At 40.1% G+C, this 19,768-nt stretch overlaps 1 protein-coding gene and 1 long non-coding RNA gene across 3 annotated transcripts in view; both read right to left on the bottom strand.

The window, feature by feature from the left end:
* Positions 1–15,698, bottom strand: part of ST18 (ST18 C2H2C-type zinc finger transcription factor) — a 303,405-nt gene extending 287,707 nt beyond the window's left edge. The window contains exon 1 of the mRNA XM_009455375.5: positions 15,683–15,698. The gene's annotated coding sequence lies outside the window, so the exon portion shown is untranslated. The remainder of the gene's footprint in view (positions 1–15,682) is intronic.
* The window catches only part of LOC129135712 (uncharacterized), a 185,893-nt gene extending 169,625 nt beyond the window's left edge, over positions 1–16,268 (bottom strand). The window contains exons 1-2 of one of the 2 annotated variants that reach the window (XR_008536722.2): positions 16,038–16,268; positions 15,683–15,807 (exon numbers count right to left, since the gene is read on the bottom strand). This is a non-coding gene — a long non-coding RNA (uncharacterized LOC129135712). The other variant, XR_008536723.2, reaches the window with a different exon arrangement.
* Positions 16,269–19,768: the final 3,500 nt, after the last annotated feature.

Genomic DNA, 19,768 nt, shown 5'->3' on the forward strand with positions numbered 1-19,768 from the left:
TCATGTCATCTGCAAATAGAGATAATTTTCCTTCTCTTTTGTCATTGGATACTTTCTATTTCTTTTCTTGTCTGACTGCTTTTGCTAGTAGTCAGTACTAGGCTGAATGAAGTGGTGAGAACGGGCATTCCTGCCTTGTATCAGATCATAGTGGAAGAGCTTTCAGTTGCTCACCATTGATCATGACGTTAGCTGTGGGTTTTTCATAAATGGCCTTTATTATGTTGAGGAACTTTTCTTCTGTGCTTAAACTGTTAAGAGTTTTGATCCTGAAAGATCTGAAAAAATCCTGAACTTTGTCAAATGTTTTGTCTACATCAATTGAGACACAGAATTGAGATGTTAATTGAGAATAATCATGGAGTTATTTTCCTTCATTCTGCCAGTGTGATGTATCACATTGATTTGTGTATGTTAAACCAAACATGCACGCCAGCAATAAACTTGGTCATGATGTATAATCTTTTTGATGCATTGCTGAATTGGGTTTGCTAATATTTTGTTGAGGATTTTTGTATCAACATTCATCAGAGAGACTGGCCTGTAGTTTTCTTTTTCTGTGGTGTCTTTGTCTGGCTTAGGTATCAAGGTAATACTGCCCTCATAAAATGTGTTAGGAAGTATTGTCTGTATCTCTATTTTTGGAAGAATAGAAGAATTATTGGTAATAATACTTCTTTGAATGTTTGATAGAATTCAGCTCTGAAGCCAATTGGTCCTGGGCTTTTTTTGGTTGGAAGGTTTTTAACTACTTCTTTATTCTCTTGATTTGTTATTGGTAAATTCAAGCTTTCTATTTCTTCCTGATTCAATCTTGGTAGGTTATATTTTTCTATAAATTTATTCATCTCCTCTAGGTTATACCATTTTTTGGCATACAATTGTTCAGAATAGTTCCTTATGATCATTTTTATTTATGATGTGTCTGTTGTAATGTCTCCACTTCCATTAGTGATTTTATTTGTTTGAGTCTTGTCTCTTTTATTTCTTAGTCTAGCTAGAGGATTATTGATTCTGTTTATTTTTTTCAAGGAGCCAATTCTTTGTTTTATGAATTTTATCTATGGTTTTTCTGTTTTTTATTTATTTCTGTTCTGATCTTTATTATTTCTCTCCTGCTAACTTTAGGTTTCAGTTGTTACTGTTTTTTTTTTTAGCTCCTTGAGGCATATTGTTAGGCTATTTATTTGGGATCTTTCTTCTTTTTTAATGTAGGCATGTATTGCTATAAACTTGCCTCTTAGTACTATTGTTGTTGCAGTTCATAGGTTTTGGTAGGTTATGTTTCCATTGTCATTTTTCTCCAGATATTTTTAAATTTCCTTTTGACTTCTTCTTTAACCCATTTGTTGCTCAGAAACATGTTTAATCTCCACATATTTGCGAATTTTTCAAGATTCCTCCTGTTATTGACTTCTAGTTTCATACTGTTGTGGTTGGAAGAAAATGCTACATATAATTTCAATCTTCTTGGATTTGTTAACACTTGTTTTGTGGACTGACATAGGGGCTTTCCTGAAGAATGTTCAGGAAATGCACTAGAGAAGAATGTTTATTCTGCTGCTATTAGATTGAAAGTTCCATATATGTCTGTTAGGTCCATTTGGCCTAAAGTGAAGCTGAAATCCAGTGTTTCCTTATTAATTTTATGCCTGATTGGTCCATCAGGCATTGATGAAAGGGGGGTGTTGAAGTCCCCAGCTATTATTGTATTGCTATCTAGTTCTTCATTCATGTCCATTAATATTTGCTTTATATACTTAGGTATTCCAATGCTGGGTGCATAAATATTTCCAATTGTTTTGTCTTCTTAATAGGTTAGCCCTTTTACCATTACATAATGACCTTCTTTGCTCTTGCAACAGTTTTTAACTTGACGTCTATTTATCTGCTATAAACATAGCCATCTCTGCTCTTTCAGTTACTATTTGCATGGAATATCTTCTTTCACTCCCTTCATTTTCAGCCTGCGTGTGTCCCTAAAGCTACAATGGGTCTCTTGTAGGCAGCATAAAGTTGGATGTTGGGTTTTTATTCATTTAGACACCCTCTGCCTTTTGATTGGAAAGTTTAATCCATTTACATTCAGTTATTATTGATAATAGTTACTATTGATAGGTATTGACTTAACACTTGCCATTTTGTTAATTGTTTTCTGGTTGTTTTGTAGATTCTTTTTCCTTTCTTCCTCTTTTGTTGTCTGCCTTTGTGATTTGTTGATTTTCTGTAGTGCTAAGCTTTGATTCCCTTTTCTTCCTTATTTGTGTATTTGTTATAGTTTTTTGCTTTGTGTACCATGGGGCTTACATAAAACATCTTATAGTTATAATTGATTATTATAAGATGATAACTACTTAACTTTGATCACATAAAAATACTCTAGACTTTTAACCTCTCCCCTGTCATCCACAATTTATGTTTTTGTTGTCACAATTTACATATTTTTATATCGCATATTTCTTAGCAACTTAATGTAGCCACAGTTATTTTTGACCATTTTGATGTTTAACCTTCATACTAGAGAGTTGAAAGATTTACACGCCACCACTACAGTAATTACATATTCTGAATTTGACAATAAATGTACCTCTACTGGCGAGTTTTATATCGTCATATGTTTTCATGATAGTAATCATCATCCTTTTGTTTCTGGTTAAACAATTCCCCTAAATATTTCTTATAAGGCAGGTCTAGTAGTGATAAATTTCCTTAGCTTTTGCTTCTCTGGCAAAGACTTTATTTCTCCTTTATTTTTGAAAGTCAGCACTACTAGGTGTAATATTCTTGGCTGACAGGTTTTTTTTCTTTCAGCACTTTAAGTATATTTCTCCCTTCTCTTCTGGCTTGCAAGGTTTCTGCTGATAAATCTGCTGATAGTCTAATGGAGATTTCCTGATATGTCATTTGACATTTTTCTCTTGCTGCTTTTTAAATTCTGTGTCTTTTGATTTCTGACATTTTTATTGTAATATGACTTGGTGGGGCCCTCTTTGGGTTGAACCTGTTTGGAGATCATTAAGCTTCATAAATCTGCATGTCCATTTTCTCCCAAGACTTGAGAATTTTTCAGCAACTCATTTGTTAAATAAGTTTTCCATGCCTTTCCCCTTCTTCTCCTTCTAACAACCCCATATTTAAATATTTTGTCACTTAATGAGTGTCTTATAAATCCCATAGGCTTTCCTCACTCTTTTTTCCCCCTGACTAGGTTATTTCAAAAGACTTCTTTTCAAGTTCAGAGATTCTTTCTTCTGCTTGATCTAGTCTGCTGTTGAAGCTGTCAATTTTAAAATTTTATTCATTGAGTTATTCAGCTACAAGATTTCTGTTTGGTTATTTTTTATGATAGCTATCTCTTTGTGGACTTTCTCATTCAGATCATGAATTGTTTTCCTAATTTTGTTGCATTGTCTATCTGTATTCTCGTTTCCTTAAAATTATTAGGTTTAATTCCTTTTTAAGCAATTTCAATTTCTTTGTGGCCAGTTACTAGGGAATTATGGTCTTCCTTTTGTGGTGTCATGTTTCCTTGCTTTTTCATATTTCTTATGTCCCTATGTTGATGCCTGTGCATCCAGTGGAACAGTTGCCTCTTCTAATTTTATAGAGGGCTTTCATAGGGAAAGACTTTCGCCTGTAGATGAGTCCTAGGGTGTCAGGTCAGCAGAGTACTTGACTCTGATTCTGAGTGGGTGCAGTAATGTAGTCTCTGTGCAGCTTCTTCAGCTGTGATTAATATCAGCAATGACTGCGAGTACCTCAGTGTCTTCGGCTGTAGGAGTTTGTGGCAGTGGTGGTGGCATGGTAGTTTGTTAGGGTTCTCGGCAGCAAGGGCATTAGGGGTTCTCCTGTTGTCATTTTCCCCACAGTGGGCACACTTAGCTGAGGGGATCCCTGTTATTATCAGGAGTGACATGGGCCACAGGCAGCCATAGCATCACTGTGTTCAAGGGCACATGTGATTGGAATGGCTGTAGAACTGGGGTCCTGGGCTCAGTGTCTTGTTGAACTACTGTGGCACCTGTGATGTGGGCACAGGTCCATTCTCTGAGGCACAGGTGGATGCAGGTCTCCCACCAAGCCAAGGACTGTGACTCTAAGGCATTTCCCAGTAGCTTGGGCCCAGGGTTCAGGGATGTAGCTGTGACTCTAATCCTGGAGATCAGGGCACAGCATTGACACGGCTCCAGGGAAGAAGGGGTGTTCCAGACGCTCAGTCCCCAGAGAGCAGGCAACAGCTGCAATTCAGGTCTTAGAACCAATAGGGCACAGTGGCAACTCAGGCATCAGAAGTGGGGGTACTGCATAGTGATGACTATGGTCCCAGAGCAGTGGGATACAGCAGTAGGTCAGTCTCTGTGACACCAGGTGCAGTGGCAGCAAGGACCCAAGAACAGTGGAGCACAGTTACTGCTTGGGCTCTGGGAAGCAGGTGCCACTTCTGAGGGAGACGTGTGTCTCATCAATTCAGACTCCAGAGAGCTGGTCCAGACCCAGGAAGGTGGGGCACGGCAGCTGTTCAGCCCAGGGGTGGGGCAGCACAGCTCAGCCAAGGCTGTTTCTCTGGGGGCCAGTATACCACATCAGCTCAGCACTATGGGGTGTGGCTGCTCTGCTGGGCTGGGATCCAGGAACCTGAAGAGCACACTGCCATAAGGGCTTGGATACCAGGGATGTAACTGCTCCCCTAGACCAAAGTTCCAACTTCCTGGGGGTGGGACATCGGGCTGGTTCAGGCACTGAAGTGCATGCCTGCTCCACTGGGCCTTGGGTCCAAGTAGCTGGGGCTGGGGCACAGTAGCAACTTGGATGGGGGAAATGGAGTGGCTTCTAGGTAGCTTGTTCCCAGGGGATAAGGAGTTGCTGCGGCTCAGTTGGGGAATGTTGCACTACCATGTTTGAGAGCATGGTGCAATGGTGGCCAGGCCTCAGGGATAAACAGATACAGTGGCTACTGGACCCCCAAGCAGGACACACTCTAGCAGTGGCTCTGGTTTCCAGATGGCACAGTGCAGTAGCAGCTTGGCCTACAAGAGTTGAGGCACAATGTGGGCTCCTTCTTTGGAGCAGTGCAGCTACGTGAACTCCAGGCAGCTCCCCAAGCTGAGCTCAGGGACCTTGAGGACTGTAGAATTCTCCACTGGTGAAGACTGCTGGTGTCCACAATGGTAATAGGGGCTGCTGGGTACCTCCTGCTTACCTTTTCCCCCCAGGAAGGAGTCCTTCCTGGTTCTGAGCTGAATAAGAGAATGGGGTGGCACAGGTGGGGTGGCAAGGGTGTGGCATGATTCCTCCTCTTCTGTATGAGCCCATACTTAGTGTTTGTGCTTCACTGGATTTCTGCCACTCCTGCTGTACTCCCGCACTCTTCTTCAGCCACTGTGGTCAAAATGTAGTTGTTTATTCATTGTTTATTCATTTTTTGTGGGGGTAGTCCAGGAAATGGGTGTTGGGCACTTTTAGTCAGCCATCTTGCTGATATCACTCCTCTCTAACTCTTAATATGATTGTAAGTAACTTAAACATCAGCAAAATTAATCATGCCTTAGTAAATTACAAACTATAAAGTAAAAAGAACAGAAACACTGGTGATCAGATACCAGGCTTTTCCCTCCTAGCAGATACCAAACCTGGTCACTGATGGAAAGGGCTTCTGGTCTAACATTTGATGTAAATCTTCTAGTGGCTACCATTATATTTAACAGCATAATAGTTTGATTTTTGGTTTGGCTACCAGATAAATCACACTGATTATCAGTTCTGAATAAGATCTATTGCCACCTTGCCATGAACAATGAAGAAATAGTAAACATTTATGACAATCTCATAAAGGATAGTAATGCTAAAAGAAAGCTTTCTAAGCCACCATTAATTAAAAATAAATAAATTTGATTAACGACATTAGAAAAAGATTGGATTAGCTTTCCATTCTTTCTATATAAAATATTATAAGAGCATTGTCAATAAAGAGGTACTCAAAAAAGTATTAAAAATAATATAGGAATAGGCCAGGCATGGTGGCTCACTTCTGTAATCCTAACACTTTAGGGGGCCGAGGTGGGCAGATCACTTGAAGTCAGGAGTTCGAGACCAGCCTGGCCAACATGGAGAAACCCCATCTCTATTAAAATACAAATAATAATAATAATATAGGAATATAAAGACTGTTAATAAAAACAAAAATGAAAACAGTATCTTTAACTTGTTTTGCTTTCAATATATGTCTGTATGTTTAAATGTGTAACTTCTTACCATTATATTTACTCATTCTGAATAAACATTTGTTCTGGAACCTAAATTTGTATTTATTATTTTGTATTCTTATCTCAAAAAGGGCCCCCACAATTTTATAAGCTTCAGGCTCCCCAAATACGGCTCTGCACCCTGATAATTGTTTGCAGTGTTTTCCAAGTCATTACTATGAATTTGACCTCACACTGTTCTGCAGTCACAGAAATTTCCTCTCAGGACATTCAGATGCCTTGGGTACATTATAAATTCATCTTCCTGGAGAATGTCTCAGAACATCCTGCCTGTTCCATTCTGCACGAGTTGGCTTCTAGCTCTACAGAACTATCATCCTCAAAACTCACTCACCCACATTCTGGGATCCCTCACCTCTGTCTGGTAATAGACCCCTGTTTCCTGGATCCCACACTTTCCTCCTTCTTAGTTTAATCCCTCAATTTTGTGGAGCATATCCTCCAGTAGCTCTGGAGATAGGAGACCTGGAAATTAAAATGTTTAAAACGTTTTTGACTCTTGCATATTTTCAACCATCTTTATTCAGCCTTCATGCTTGATTGATAGTTCGGCTGTGTGTAAAAATCCAGGTTAGAACTAAGTTCCACTGTTTCTGTGACATAGTCCAAAATCATCATATTTTGTGATTTTTCTCTTTAACTCTCTCTTTCTCTAAGCTTAAAGATTCCTTTTTTTGTCCTCAAAAGTTCTACAGTTTCAGAACTACAGATGTACTAACTGTATGTGTTTTCATTCTTCTTGTAGACAAACCCTATAAGAATAGAAACTTGAGGATCTCACTTTCCTGGAACTATCTTGAATTGCTTTGTTGATTATTTCTTCCCCTTAGTGTCAAATTGTCCTACTTTTTTCCTCCTATATTTCAACTCTATACATTTCCTCCATTTGGAAAGAAGGTTCCTCAACTTCACCTCCTAATGCTTCTATGGAGTTTGTATTTTGCCATCATTTTATAAACTTTTTAAAATTATTTTTATTTCCAAGAATTTTTTGTTGTTGTTCTCCAAGTACCCTGTTTCACGATTATATCACTTTGGAGACATTAATATGAGTTGTGGGTTTTTTCTTCGTTTTTATCATTTCCATTTCCTCCAAGCTGCTTTGCTCTGTTTGCCAGTTTTGCTTGCTCCTCATTTCTCTGGTACTCCTTAGTCGGCCTCTAACATTTAACACTCCTTAGTGGGCCTCTAACATCAGCCCACATTGGTGGGCTGATGGGGCTCTGGGTATGGGAGTGGGCTTGTTGACTGGGAGCTGGACTGGCAGGTGGTTTTCCACTGTCAACATCTCCAAGAGCTTTCTTCTTGGGTCCAAATCCCAGGAGGGGAATTTTTGGATGATAAAGACCTGGCAGCTATTATTGCAGGAGGCTGGTAGGGGAGAGAATGAGGATTGGAATCTCAACCTCCAGAATGCAAATATTCACTCAATCCACTTGATTTCTGGGTGTGTACACTCAGGTGTGGCAGAAACCTTCTTGTATTACCAATTTCAAAAAATAAACCTGTGTCATCAGCCTCAGTGAGGGTGGTTGGTCTCCTTCACCATGTGAGGGAGGGAGTATTGGTGATATCCCTCTATTTCTATGGAGCTCAAATCAGGCTCCTTTATGTCAACTGCCTGACTTCACATTCCACTTCTAAAATTACCAAGTACTCCCAATTTCTAAGCCACTGGGGGATTTTGCCCTATAAATTAGGTTGGCTGTCAACTTTACATCTATTGTCTTTAGATTTTGAGGGGCCTGCTAGGTCATTTACTTCTCATTCATCTATATCCTGGCTTCCAAAATTTCTTAAATTATCTTTATTATTTCTGTGGGGATTTGGGAAAAAGCAAAAGTAGATGTATACATTCAATCTACCATATTTGCCCAGAGATCCTCCAGATGGATTTCAGAGATATAACAACTCTTACGTGTTTCATTCCATTTTACTTCTCTTGCGTTTCCTTCCCATCGTATGTTATTCTCTCTTTGCTGTTCTCGTTTTGGTAATGCTTTCTTTGGTCTCCATGACATTTCCTTTCTTGTGCGCTTATTTAACCTGTACTGCTTTTCAACTTCTTTTGTCTTTTTGAGATAGTTTGGATAAATTCTCCTTTACTTACCACGTGCCCCACCATTTCTGACACCCGTTTATCTGCTCCTTGGAGCTCAGGTTGGGGAGTTGGTTATTTTCTCTTCTCCTACTCTTGTTTGACTTGACTATATGGGAAGGAGTCAGAAGGCGCTTCCCCTTGGGTTTGGGTACTTATGGTCGGTGGACTAGGATTCTTCACTTTAAGATCCTGCATCAGTGCTCTGGCTACATACCTAGAGGCACATTGGATCCTTACCACAATTCAGTGGAGCCACAGACACACAATCTGCTCCAGGCTTTCCCTTACCCTGTTTTGGGTTTTCTCCCCAGGGATCATATAGTTCCCTTCATCATGGGTGGGGAAAAGGCAGGAAAACCAACAGGTTGAGGTCCTGAGCTGCTCTACAGAAAGGGAGAAGAACTTCACCTGGGGTCTTCCCCGCCTTCATCTCTTGGGCCTCTGCCAACTAAAGAATTGTGTCTTGCTTTCTCTTTCATTTTCCATCCTGCTAAATCTCTGCTATTTGCTAAGATAAAAATTAGCTTTGATGATTCTAACCTTCCTACCTCCTCTTGTTCTCCATTTTTTCAGCCCAGGAAAAACACCCAAGTTCCGTGTTCAGGGATCTTCTCCTTCTTTCCTTTGGAATTTGTGTATCCTTCCAGTCTTCTCTCCAAGCTGGGCCATGGTGGTAAAGCTTTTCAAATTTTCATCCACTCACTCACCTTGCTCAAATGTCAGGTTGAGGTAAAGTCTTGTTTCTTTCCTTAGTCTCTACTTTCATAGTTTACAAATCATGGCACAATGTTATAATGATTTTTTTGATTTTTTAAAAATTCTGTTTTGTACTTTTAAAACTTCACTCTATTATCTTACTTTGGACATCACCAGTGCTATTTAAGGATTAATTTTTAACAATTTCTTTCTGAAAATGTTGCCAACTTATTTCTTCAGTTTCCTCACATACAAAATGTGGATATAATAATGTCTTCCTAGTGGAGATGTTGTGAAAATCCAATGAAATAAGTATTGTGAGGCATTTTGTGTGTCCTAGATTAATAATAAAACCACACAAGACTACAGGCTAGAAACTAGAGATACTGTGTCTGTCTAGACTAATAAGTAAATCACTCAATAAAGAAGCCAACAAAGATAGGTAATACCATTTGGCAACCATCATAATAATAACTGATTCAGGAAAGGATCATCAGCAGATGTTAAAACCAATGAGATAAAAACCAAAATATTTACATATCCCCAAAATATCTTTTTACAAGGTAAAATACTTACAAAAGGAAAAAGAGTAACTTTGCTATGATTGATAGTCACAAAAGGAAAAATAGTAGCTTTGCTATGATGAAGTCCAGCAGATATCACCTTACTAAATTAACTGGTAATGTGGAAAATCAATCTGTATGCTTCCTGACATCACGCATCACAGACTACAAAGAACATAATATTACTTCTATGGAATTCCTGCCAAAATGAATAACTTGAATCAAATCATGAGGAAACATCAGAAAAACCCAAAAAGGAAAAATTTACAAGGTAGCTGGCCTCTCTGTCTACAAATGTCAGGATCATGAGAGATAAAGACTTAGAAAATGTTCCTAATTAAAAGAGACTAAAGAGGCATGACAATTAAATACAATGCATGGGCCTGGATTGAATCCTGGACCACAGTTGTTTTGCTGTGTTTGTCTTTACTGTGATGAACATTACTGTGTTAATTGGTAAAATTTGAATAAAGTGTATAGGTTGTATTACTGTCAATTTCATGACTTTGAACTTGTCTGGTGGGTATGTAAGATTATGTTCATGTGTTTAGGAACATATACTGAGATGTGTCGCAGTAAAGGGGAATCACGTGTACAACTTATCACAGAAATTTCATCATGAAAAATATAAACATGCATATGTATTCACATACACACATACATACACACAGAAATAGAGAAAGATGATAAGAAGAAAATGTGCTCAAACGTGAACAACTGGGACATCTGGGTGATTCAGGAATTATTTATGCTACAACTTTTGTACTTATAGCTTTTTCTAAGTTTGAAATTGTTTCAAAACAAAAAAGTTTGAAATATCAGTACTAAGGCATAAACGCCTTTGAGACAGCTCTGTTTCTGAAGCAGCAATGAGGAAAGCTGTGGTCCACGATTTAAATCCTAACGTCAACACTTAGGAGTCTTATGATCTTAAATTTTTATCCTTACTTCTCTGAAAATCTCAGTTCCATCATCTGTAGAATGAAGGTAACAGGAACAACCTCTAAGGGCTTTTGAGAGAATTAAATGAGACAGCACATTCAAAGCACTGAGACCCATCCTGCACAGAGAAGGGCTCAGGTATTTGTTGGGAGAATTAATGACAAGCACTGCTGAGACAGAAGGAGTCGGGGCAGAGGGGCATTTCCAGGCCCAGGAGCACATGTTCACATCACTCCTTCCCCAGTCTCACAACAGACCTAAGATTTAAGAGATAGAGGGCAGGCCATGTGACGGATAAAGAAGGAAGGAGGAAAAGAAGGCTGAACCAGATGTAACCCAAAGACCCAGCACTGTTTTCGGGAACTAACTTCAGCAAAAGGTGCAAAGCGGAGGTGTGGGGACATGGCCAGCAAGTCCCTCTTTCCCTCACTGCCCCCTGAGCATTCTGAGAAATTTAAAACTAACTCATGATTTGATATTTCTACCACTTCCCCATCTTTTCTCTCAAGCTGTAAGTATCAACTTATCTGAATTTTAACCAACACTTTAGAAAAAGAAAACCTCCAAAATTCTAGTGGGGGTTTAATGCTCATACTGTTTTTCTATAAGATAAACAGTAAAAATATCTTTTTAAAAAAATTATTTTTTCCAGATTCTTCCAAGTACTCAAAACAACGTGCAGCCCATAACTTTAAGTTACCTTGTCCAGACCCACTTACTATTTTAACCAGTCGATATGTTATCGCCTCAGAACTGTAATTATGTTTATGCCTTTTGAACAAGCTGATGAAAAGAAACATTTGCTTAAGGTTCCCATCAATGAATGCAGAGCTTAGATTAGTCTTTAGCTTATACAAACGTTATGCTTATTAATTCAGAATATTCATTCAGTTATTGAAACATGATGACAAAACTGTATAGTGAAAGACTGATTCTCTATTATACATATTAGCATTGCACAGAAATCCTTTGGCTCAGGAATAACTGTCCGAGACTCAGGATTCATATATCTCTTTGAATTTTTAAAACGGTGATTTAGGTATCAAAACTATAACATCAATGCTCTGAATACACAGATTATAAATTATCAAAATAAGTCCATTCTGATTAAGAACTCTCCAGCTGGATTTCAGCTTAAGAAATTCTAAAACTGCCTATGCGCAGTCCAGTCCACGCCAACAACCACAGCATCCTTTTTAATTAAAAGCCAGTGAGATGACTCATGCCACCTGTTTCATTGATCCTGCTATATTCCTATTTTGGTCAGAGTTCTCTTTTGAGGATTAAAACTTTTATGAAAACAAGTAGCAAATATTTATTCAAATTGATTACTATTGTTTCACATCCTGACAACTACATTTCCTACTATAAAATTATATTTATCTGTATTAATTTTAATAACACAAGGATTATTCAAAGTGACAATCACAGTGGTAAATGTAGCTGTTGGAAGGGCTAGTAGCTAAAGCAACTATTATACACTTTCACATATCAATGAAATAGCCTTTCTAAAATTTGTTATAGACCCATAAAAGTAGATTCTTAAAAATCTGCCTACTTAGACACATTTCAATGGAATGTTTACATCTCAGTAATTACATTGAACAGAATGAAATATAACAAATCCAAGGAGAAAGGAATGGTGAGGGGTGGGGGAAGGGGTGGTCATCATGCTTTTATGACTGGATCCAGATGACATATCATTAATTGTTGAAGCTCTCTAGACTTTGAGTTCGACGTGGAGTTGATAGGGAGACTTCTGCAGAAGCCCTGTACTCAGACAGCAATCTGCTCCCACTTACAGAGCTCCATGAGTGGGATTTGCAGGCTGTCCATATTATATTGCCTTATTTGCCATCATTTTAGTCACTAGTCAATTAGCTGTGAAGACAAGAGTTAAAATATAGGGGAAAAAAGGTGATGGTCTAACTGCACTGTCTGCCTAGATGAGGTGAAATCTTTTCTTTTAAACGCAACACAGAATGTAATTAATGTTAAGCAGAGGAACCTTTCACAAACAACAGGACCAGAGATTCCAATTACTCCCTCCTCTGCTCTTCAGGAACTTCTTGGGAGGTAATTATAAAACTCTTCCTGTAAGTAAAATGCAACAAGACTCCAACCATTGCTTCCCAGTGGGTTATGTGAGAAACAAGAAGCACAGAATGATTCTCACAGGTCAGCGTGTGTGTGAGTCAGCTGGAGTCCTGAGGCATCTCTCAGAGATTTGGGGGCAGTCACTCCCTGGCGGGCCAGCGATCTGGCCTTGAAGGAGTCCTTGGGGCCACCTAGGGTAAGAGTTTGGGGCCCTAGGAACTGTGAGGAAGAGTTAAACAGAACCCCGAACACATGATGTGGGTTGTGGCCTTCCCCCTAAATGCAAATGAGAGCTTGACAAAGGGAACCCTCAGGCAGCCAGCTGAGGTCTTAACATCCAAGTGGATCCTTTTGTGAAATCCATTCCTCTCTTCACCAAATCATTCACATTAGCCGTTACATGAAGTCTTTGGTGTTTTTCCTTTTGCTACACACATTACTCATACAGGGAAGGGAAGTGAGCTGAGAGTTCAAGGGCACTTTTGACTAGAACCAGATGAATTGTTGCAGTTGCCTGGGAAACCTTTGAAAACAACCATACTTGATATGTCAAAGATCTGAAGTTAACAGGAGCCAAAGTCATCTAGAAGGTAAATCCAAGAAAGCTAATGGCATAAGAGGGACACTTGGCTTGTAAAAGTAGTTCCAATTTGTTATGCGCTCGTGAACTTTTGAAAAGAGGAAAGGATTTTATCATCCTAATTAGCCTATAAGAATGATCATCTTAAATGCCAACTTTCAGATTACAGAATAAAATTTAGTGAAAAGATATTTAGATCCCCTAAACATTTATGCATAGACGATGAAACTAGAGTTTTATAATAACCCTAAAACAAAATATAAATGTCTCCATAGATTTGTCCCCTCACGTTCTTTGGAATTCTGTTCCAGTCTAGTAGGTTTTTCTTTCCAGATTTCAAATGTAAAATGTATGTCCAATGTAGAGTATCACGTGTTTTATTATAAAACAAAAAATATTTTCTGTGGTAATTCTGAGAAAAAAAAATTAACAAGTAAAACAATGTGATATCATTTTGCATCAAGGAAATATGGATTTAACGGGAAACTTCCTTAAGCTGCGTTTTGCTTCAAACGCTGTGTTGCGTAGGGAATCTTCCACGAATCTGAATTTGTGATTTTTTCAATATTGTTATCAAAAAATCACCCCAAAAAGCTGCATAATGAATATTTGTGCACATGACTAATACTAGACTTCACATAGTCTTTTATAATAAAATAAATCAAAAGGAAAATCGAAGTGAAAACATCTCTGACAGGGAAGTAAAATTTTGTCCCTTGCAACTCAATCCTTCCATGTTGAGGGACCCATTTCGAGATTAGCATGTTTGGGGAGTTTTATTATTATTTTAGAGATATATGGTTTTGGTGGAGGACGCTGTCCAAAAACGGCTACTTTCATGCAGAGATTTTCACTTTAGGTTTCAAGACATCTGTTTGGAAACTCCTCGGAGAGTTCCTTGCTCTGCGCTGCCCTCTTCTGGTGAGCCTGTGTAAATGGTTTCTGGAAAACAGTCCAGTGCCGCCATCGTTTCCATCCTCCTACATTTCCACCCCAATTCATCAATACATTGCTCAAGGGCCTGGATTTCCTATGTGGTGATGTACAGAGCTGAATTTTAATTCAAATAGTTTAAAGGTATAATCAAAGCAAAGGTTTTTTTAATTTGGAATTTTTTATTTTTACTTTTATTTCGTGTTGGAAATACAGGTTTTCCCAGATAAATTGCAAAGTCGCAAACTAAGGACGCTGTCTCACCTAAAAAGTTTGGTTACAAAGTCAGTAAGAAAAATGATGTTATTTTTGAATAACATCAAAATAATTTAATGTAGGACTATGAATAATTTAATGTAGGGCCATGTTGCTAGGAATGTCATTTTTATCTTGACCACCTGAACATAGCTTACAAGAGAATCACTACTTTGGCATAAATTATTTAGGTTGATCTGAAGGGACCATTCCTGCTAATTTGACAGCAATTTATCTGAAATAGTTAGAAAGATCAAGGCTCCAAGTTGTGTGCAATAAATGTATTCACCAATTGCCGGAAAATCAGAAGCTCTTTCTGACTGGAACGCCACTGTGAGCCTCGCTGTCTGCTCTCCCCCAGTTACAAGTGCTTTCCTTAACCCACAGTCACGAGACAGAAAACTGTACAACCCTGAGAATCAACAGCTAATTTCTATGTGAACTGGAAGAACAATCTTGTCATAGTGCTAACGTTATGTGTATATATTGTACCAACAAATAAAAGTGGTTATTATGCTTTGCTCAAGAAACTCATCTACAATCCCAAGTACTGCGTAGTGACCAATGCAGTATTTGTCCTTCTGAGCCTCCTTCAAAATACCCATTCAAAAGTCCAAAATAATGTTCATTTTCAGTGACCTAAATTAGCTAGAGATTTTTAAAAATCTTATGGCTCAAAGAAAGAACCATGAAGTTTGATTCCTCAGTGCCTGTATTCCAGTAAACAGACATATAGCATGCATATGTTGCAGGTCTCCTATAGCGACAAACAAATGGTTCAAGCATTCAACGTGTCTTCATATTTGATGCTTATTATGTGAAAGCAACAGATGTACTTCTCATCTGAGCACAGAAAAAGTGATGTTTTTAAAAATCCTAAATAGAAAGTGAGTCAGTCCCAGTGCAAATATAAATCTAAAAGAAATTCCTTACTGTACAAGTAACATTTGCAGTATTAAATACATTGACTTTTTCGCAGAACTGTCTGCCGAGTATCATACTCAGTCAGATCCCCTCGACCTGGTGAACATGTCTTCGACTGCTCCACAGCCGGCATTAGAAACAACTCAGGTGGCCGCTGATGGTCATGGTGGACACAGGGCTGCCATGCCCATGCCCACGAGAGGGAGGGGCAAAAGGTGAGCCCTCCTAACCCCTCCTTGAGCATCTTGCGCCAGTGGTATGTTTTCTCTCAAAGTTCAACCCAGTGCGATGTAATAAAATAAATGCATTTTACAATATTTTTTCTTACCTTTACCTGGCGAACGTCTACAGGTGTGTCGAAAGTTATCTTTTCCTGGATGTGTTCCAAAATGCTCTTATGCTATTTCTCTTAGGATTTCTCCACGCTGCCCCATTCAGAAATTTTATTATTTTCTAAAGAAGAAAAAAAATATGATGTGAAAATTATCATAAGAAAACCATTGATTTTCAATCAAAGCTACACAAATGCCAAGCCAATGTGAATAGCACCTTCCACAACTCTGCCAGGCACTGGTTTTTGCGTGGGATGATGCCAGCTTCTCTCTTCATGTGGCCTTATTAAAAGCCATGGTTTCCGAGATGTAAAACACCCACAGTTACCTCAATCATTTTTCTCTCCTTACCTCTAGTATTCCCGTGAGGTCACATTCAGTTAAAAACATCCTGCCCTTCTCCCTACAAAAAGGTTCCATAGAATCAGAACGCAGAGGCGCTGCAACTTGCTAACTTTGCTCTGTGTTATTTACCAACCGCACAAAGAAAATGCTGTCTATTCAGAACTCATTTCAAAACTCTTTTCACTGAGAGTGAGCGAACAAGCGGGCTCATGTCCCGAGCCCAGTCACATCTCCAGCGGTCCGGTGATGGCCGTGGGGCTGGCGCCGAGTGGCACGGCCTCCACAGTGGCCCACAAGGGTCTGTTGTCCACGCCGCGTGGACCGCGCAGGCCGGTGGGAGTCAAGAAAGGGGGAGGGGCGGGGGATCTTCCACTTTCTCACCCCGAGTTTCTTCGCTTGCTTGCCCCGAGTATCTGTCAAGAGGCAGCCCTCTCCCCTCAAGGCCCCTTCATCCTGAACGTGCATGATGCCCCTGCAGTGACAAATACAGAATCTTCTCAGTGGGCCTGGATTCGAGGCCGAGCTAATCACTGGGTTGCTGCGGGTGGGTAGGTTATTTAAACCACCTGGAAATCAGTTTCTCTGTGTTATGGTGATTGTACCTGGCTCACTGGATTTGAGGAGTAACCAGATTTTAGGACAGACTCTTTCTCTGTCCGTCCTACTCAGATCCCAGTAGGAAACTTACCCTCCCCCTGCGCCACGGAGTGCAGAGAAAACAGCCCAAAGACTTGTTTAACGACTCTGGATCCCTCAGCCAGATCACGGATATGGAAAAAGCTTAAATTAGAAAGAGGAGGTCGTGAAGGGACCTCCTTGGCCTCCTGTCCCACGTCCTCAAGGCCTGTGGAATGAGAGCTTCAAGGCTTGTTCCCGCAGTTGGGAGATGGGAGCCAGCCACACAGACACAAGCAGACCATGCAGCAGTCTGTCCCAGAATCTGCCTAAGATGGCAGAGGAGTTGGCAAACAGCTCTGGGGGCAGAGCCAGAGAGTATGGACGGATACATGCAGCACAGACTGCACCTGCTGAGCGCAGGTGGGGTTGGAGGACGGAGGGGAACAAGAGTTCCCAGGACCAGTTGTATGTCCTGGGTCAGCAGGAGAAATCCTGTCCAACATGTGCAACAGGGATCCTTAGAGGTGGGAGGAGACCAGGGCAAGAAGAGGATGGAGGTTATCCACTGGACAGCCAGGGCTGAGGAAGGTAGGGCCCACTGACGACCTGAAGGAAGGGAGATGCACCCACCAGGAATGAGGGAGCTGCAAGAATAAGGGAGCTACCGGGGGCTTCCAAAGCCTCACTGCTCCAGCGAGTCCATCATAGAGAGTTGACCCAAACCATCTGCCAGACCGGAAAACAGGACACCAGCCAGCCAGGTTAGAAGGGGCGGAAGTTTCTACCTCTTCTTCCTGCATGCACCCAACACATGCCCTGCTACAACCATAGCAGTTGCGGTGAGATGGCCTGGGAGCAGGAGCCGGGAGAGAGCAAGCCTCCTCAGCCTCCCCTCCCCACTGCAGGCATGCAGGCATGCAGGCAGGCCATGTGGAGGGGGTGTAGCTAGGCTAAGGTCAGTTTTTGATTATTGCATGGAACCAGACACTGTAAGTGCTGAAATGAAACTGTGTATGTGATTCCAGTTGACCAGAAGACTTTTTGAATTATCTGAGAATGAGCAGAAGAGCCTTGGGGCCTGCCAGAGTTTTCATCCAGGGGTCATGGACGTTGGTCCCACTGAATAAAGTTTACAAGAACAACAGGAACAAAATTATGTTGTATTTTGGCTCTGTTGTGTTGTGTTTTTTTAACGTATCAATTACTTGAGCTATATATGATAAACTCTTCTGCTAGACTAGAAGCTGCAAGAAAACAGAGACCCTACAATTTATGTTCCTTGAGGTTTCCCTAGAGTCAAGTACCTGGCCCATGGTAGCCAGCTAGCTGTCCTGCCTGTTCTTATTTGATTGTTTTATTTTAAGCCATGCCTGTCTTTCTAGAGAAATCTAGATCAATATATTTTCTCTCTAACTTCTTGATTGCCTCTAAAACATGCTGAATACCACATTAGTTTTTCTTTATGTACTTCTCCAAAGGCAATCTCTCTCTGCCCTTACGTCTTTCAGAGAACCTTATATATCTATAACATTATACCTCATATAGAAGGCACAAGCTGAGTCTTATGCAAGGTTTAATGATTGGTCATCAAAAGAAGACTAATCAAAAAGCACCTTAGCAAGCTTACTGGAGAAGCTCAAGGCACACCGCGAAATTCATCAGCATTTTTTCTTGTGAGTTTCCCTTTGTGGATCAACATTGATCTTTTTTCCAGAAAAAGAAAAAAAGACACCAGGACCTTTTGCAACCTTCCCATTCCTTTTACACCCCACCCCATCCCACATGCCAAAGAATTTCCAAGAAGGGCTTCACTAGCTACTTCTCTATTCTGGGTTGCAGATAAGTTCAAGTATTTTGAATGGCACAGAAGCGATTTCTCTTTGGCCAAAAGAGAAACTCAGGGGAATGAAAAAAATTAAAGGCAAGCCTACTTGTGAGCTTCCCAAACTGAGCAAGTTTGGGTGCAGCATATGTAGTCTCAGTTTTGGAAACCACAATATGCCATTCATCCCTAACTAGATGACGGGACAGAAATGTTGTTGCTGAACCAACCAAGGGAAATATGCTTGCTGATTACCCAAAACAAACTTGCAAAATTCAACTTCTAGTGCTCCAAATTTTCAGATGGGAAAATTTTTCTTATATATAATTTTGAATTATTTTTTTCACTTGCTAAGTGAACATGAAGTAATTGGGGGGCATATTTGAAAAGATGGGGTTCTTATCTGATAAAATATGAATCAAGAACAAAACAATTGTAGGTTAAGAAAATTCCAGAATAGCTAAGCAGAGTCCCTTCCTCAAGATGAGAATGGGTATGTGTGGAGAAAGAGTAGGTGTTGTCAAAGATGCTGACATTAAAACACAGACCTTTGGGGCATGTGATTTGGTTCAGCCAATGAAATACAAACTATTGATGCCCTTTGTTACTGAAAACCTTTCATCCATTCATCAAGGATCCCCATTCACACCACCTCCCTCCTGGGGCTGTAATGCAGTCTTTTCTCCTGAGAGCTGATGTTGAGGCCCAGGACTCGGTAAAGTTGACAAAGAAAGCCAGGAATTTCCACTGGGGCCACGCCAGGGGCACTGCCTTGGGAGACAAAACTACGGGGTCTTCCTCCTGAGGAAAGCCTCTTGACTCAGCTCATTCTTTCTACTTCCCCATCTCTCTCCTCATTTAGAAAAAAAAAAAGCCAAAATAGCAATCCTTTGGTCTGCCCAAATACAAATCCTACTTATTTGTCCATCAATTATCTCTGGACTTCCCAAAGCACGTCAACAAAGCATTTTATCTACAGGTACCTATGGTTTAGGGCTATAGCCTTTGGAGAAGTTGAATTTGCAGTAATCCGTCTATACACAAATACTCATCAGTCAATAAGAAGCTATTACTATGAGCAATGGCGGAACATTCCAGGAAGATGGCAGAATCTAGACAGCGTTCCACAAAATGTGCTGTGAGATACTGAATTTCTGGCTGCTTCAAAGTGTTTATCACTCGCTAAAACGGCCATTTTATTAAGTACTCATTTTTTAAAATATCATTGAAACAGTCATATAGTTGTCTTCTATTCAGAAATGACTGCTGCCTAGGATTTGGGGTTTGTTGTTTATTT

The sequence above is a fragment of the Pan troglodytes genome, chromosome 7 (assembly GCF_028858775.2).
Source record: "Pan troglodytes isolate AG18354 chromosome 7, NHGRI_mPanTro3-v2.0_pri, whole genome shotgun sequence".
Lineage (NCBI taxonomy): Eukaryota > Metazoa > Chordata > Mammalia > Primates > Hominidae > Pan > Pan troglodytes.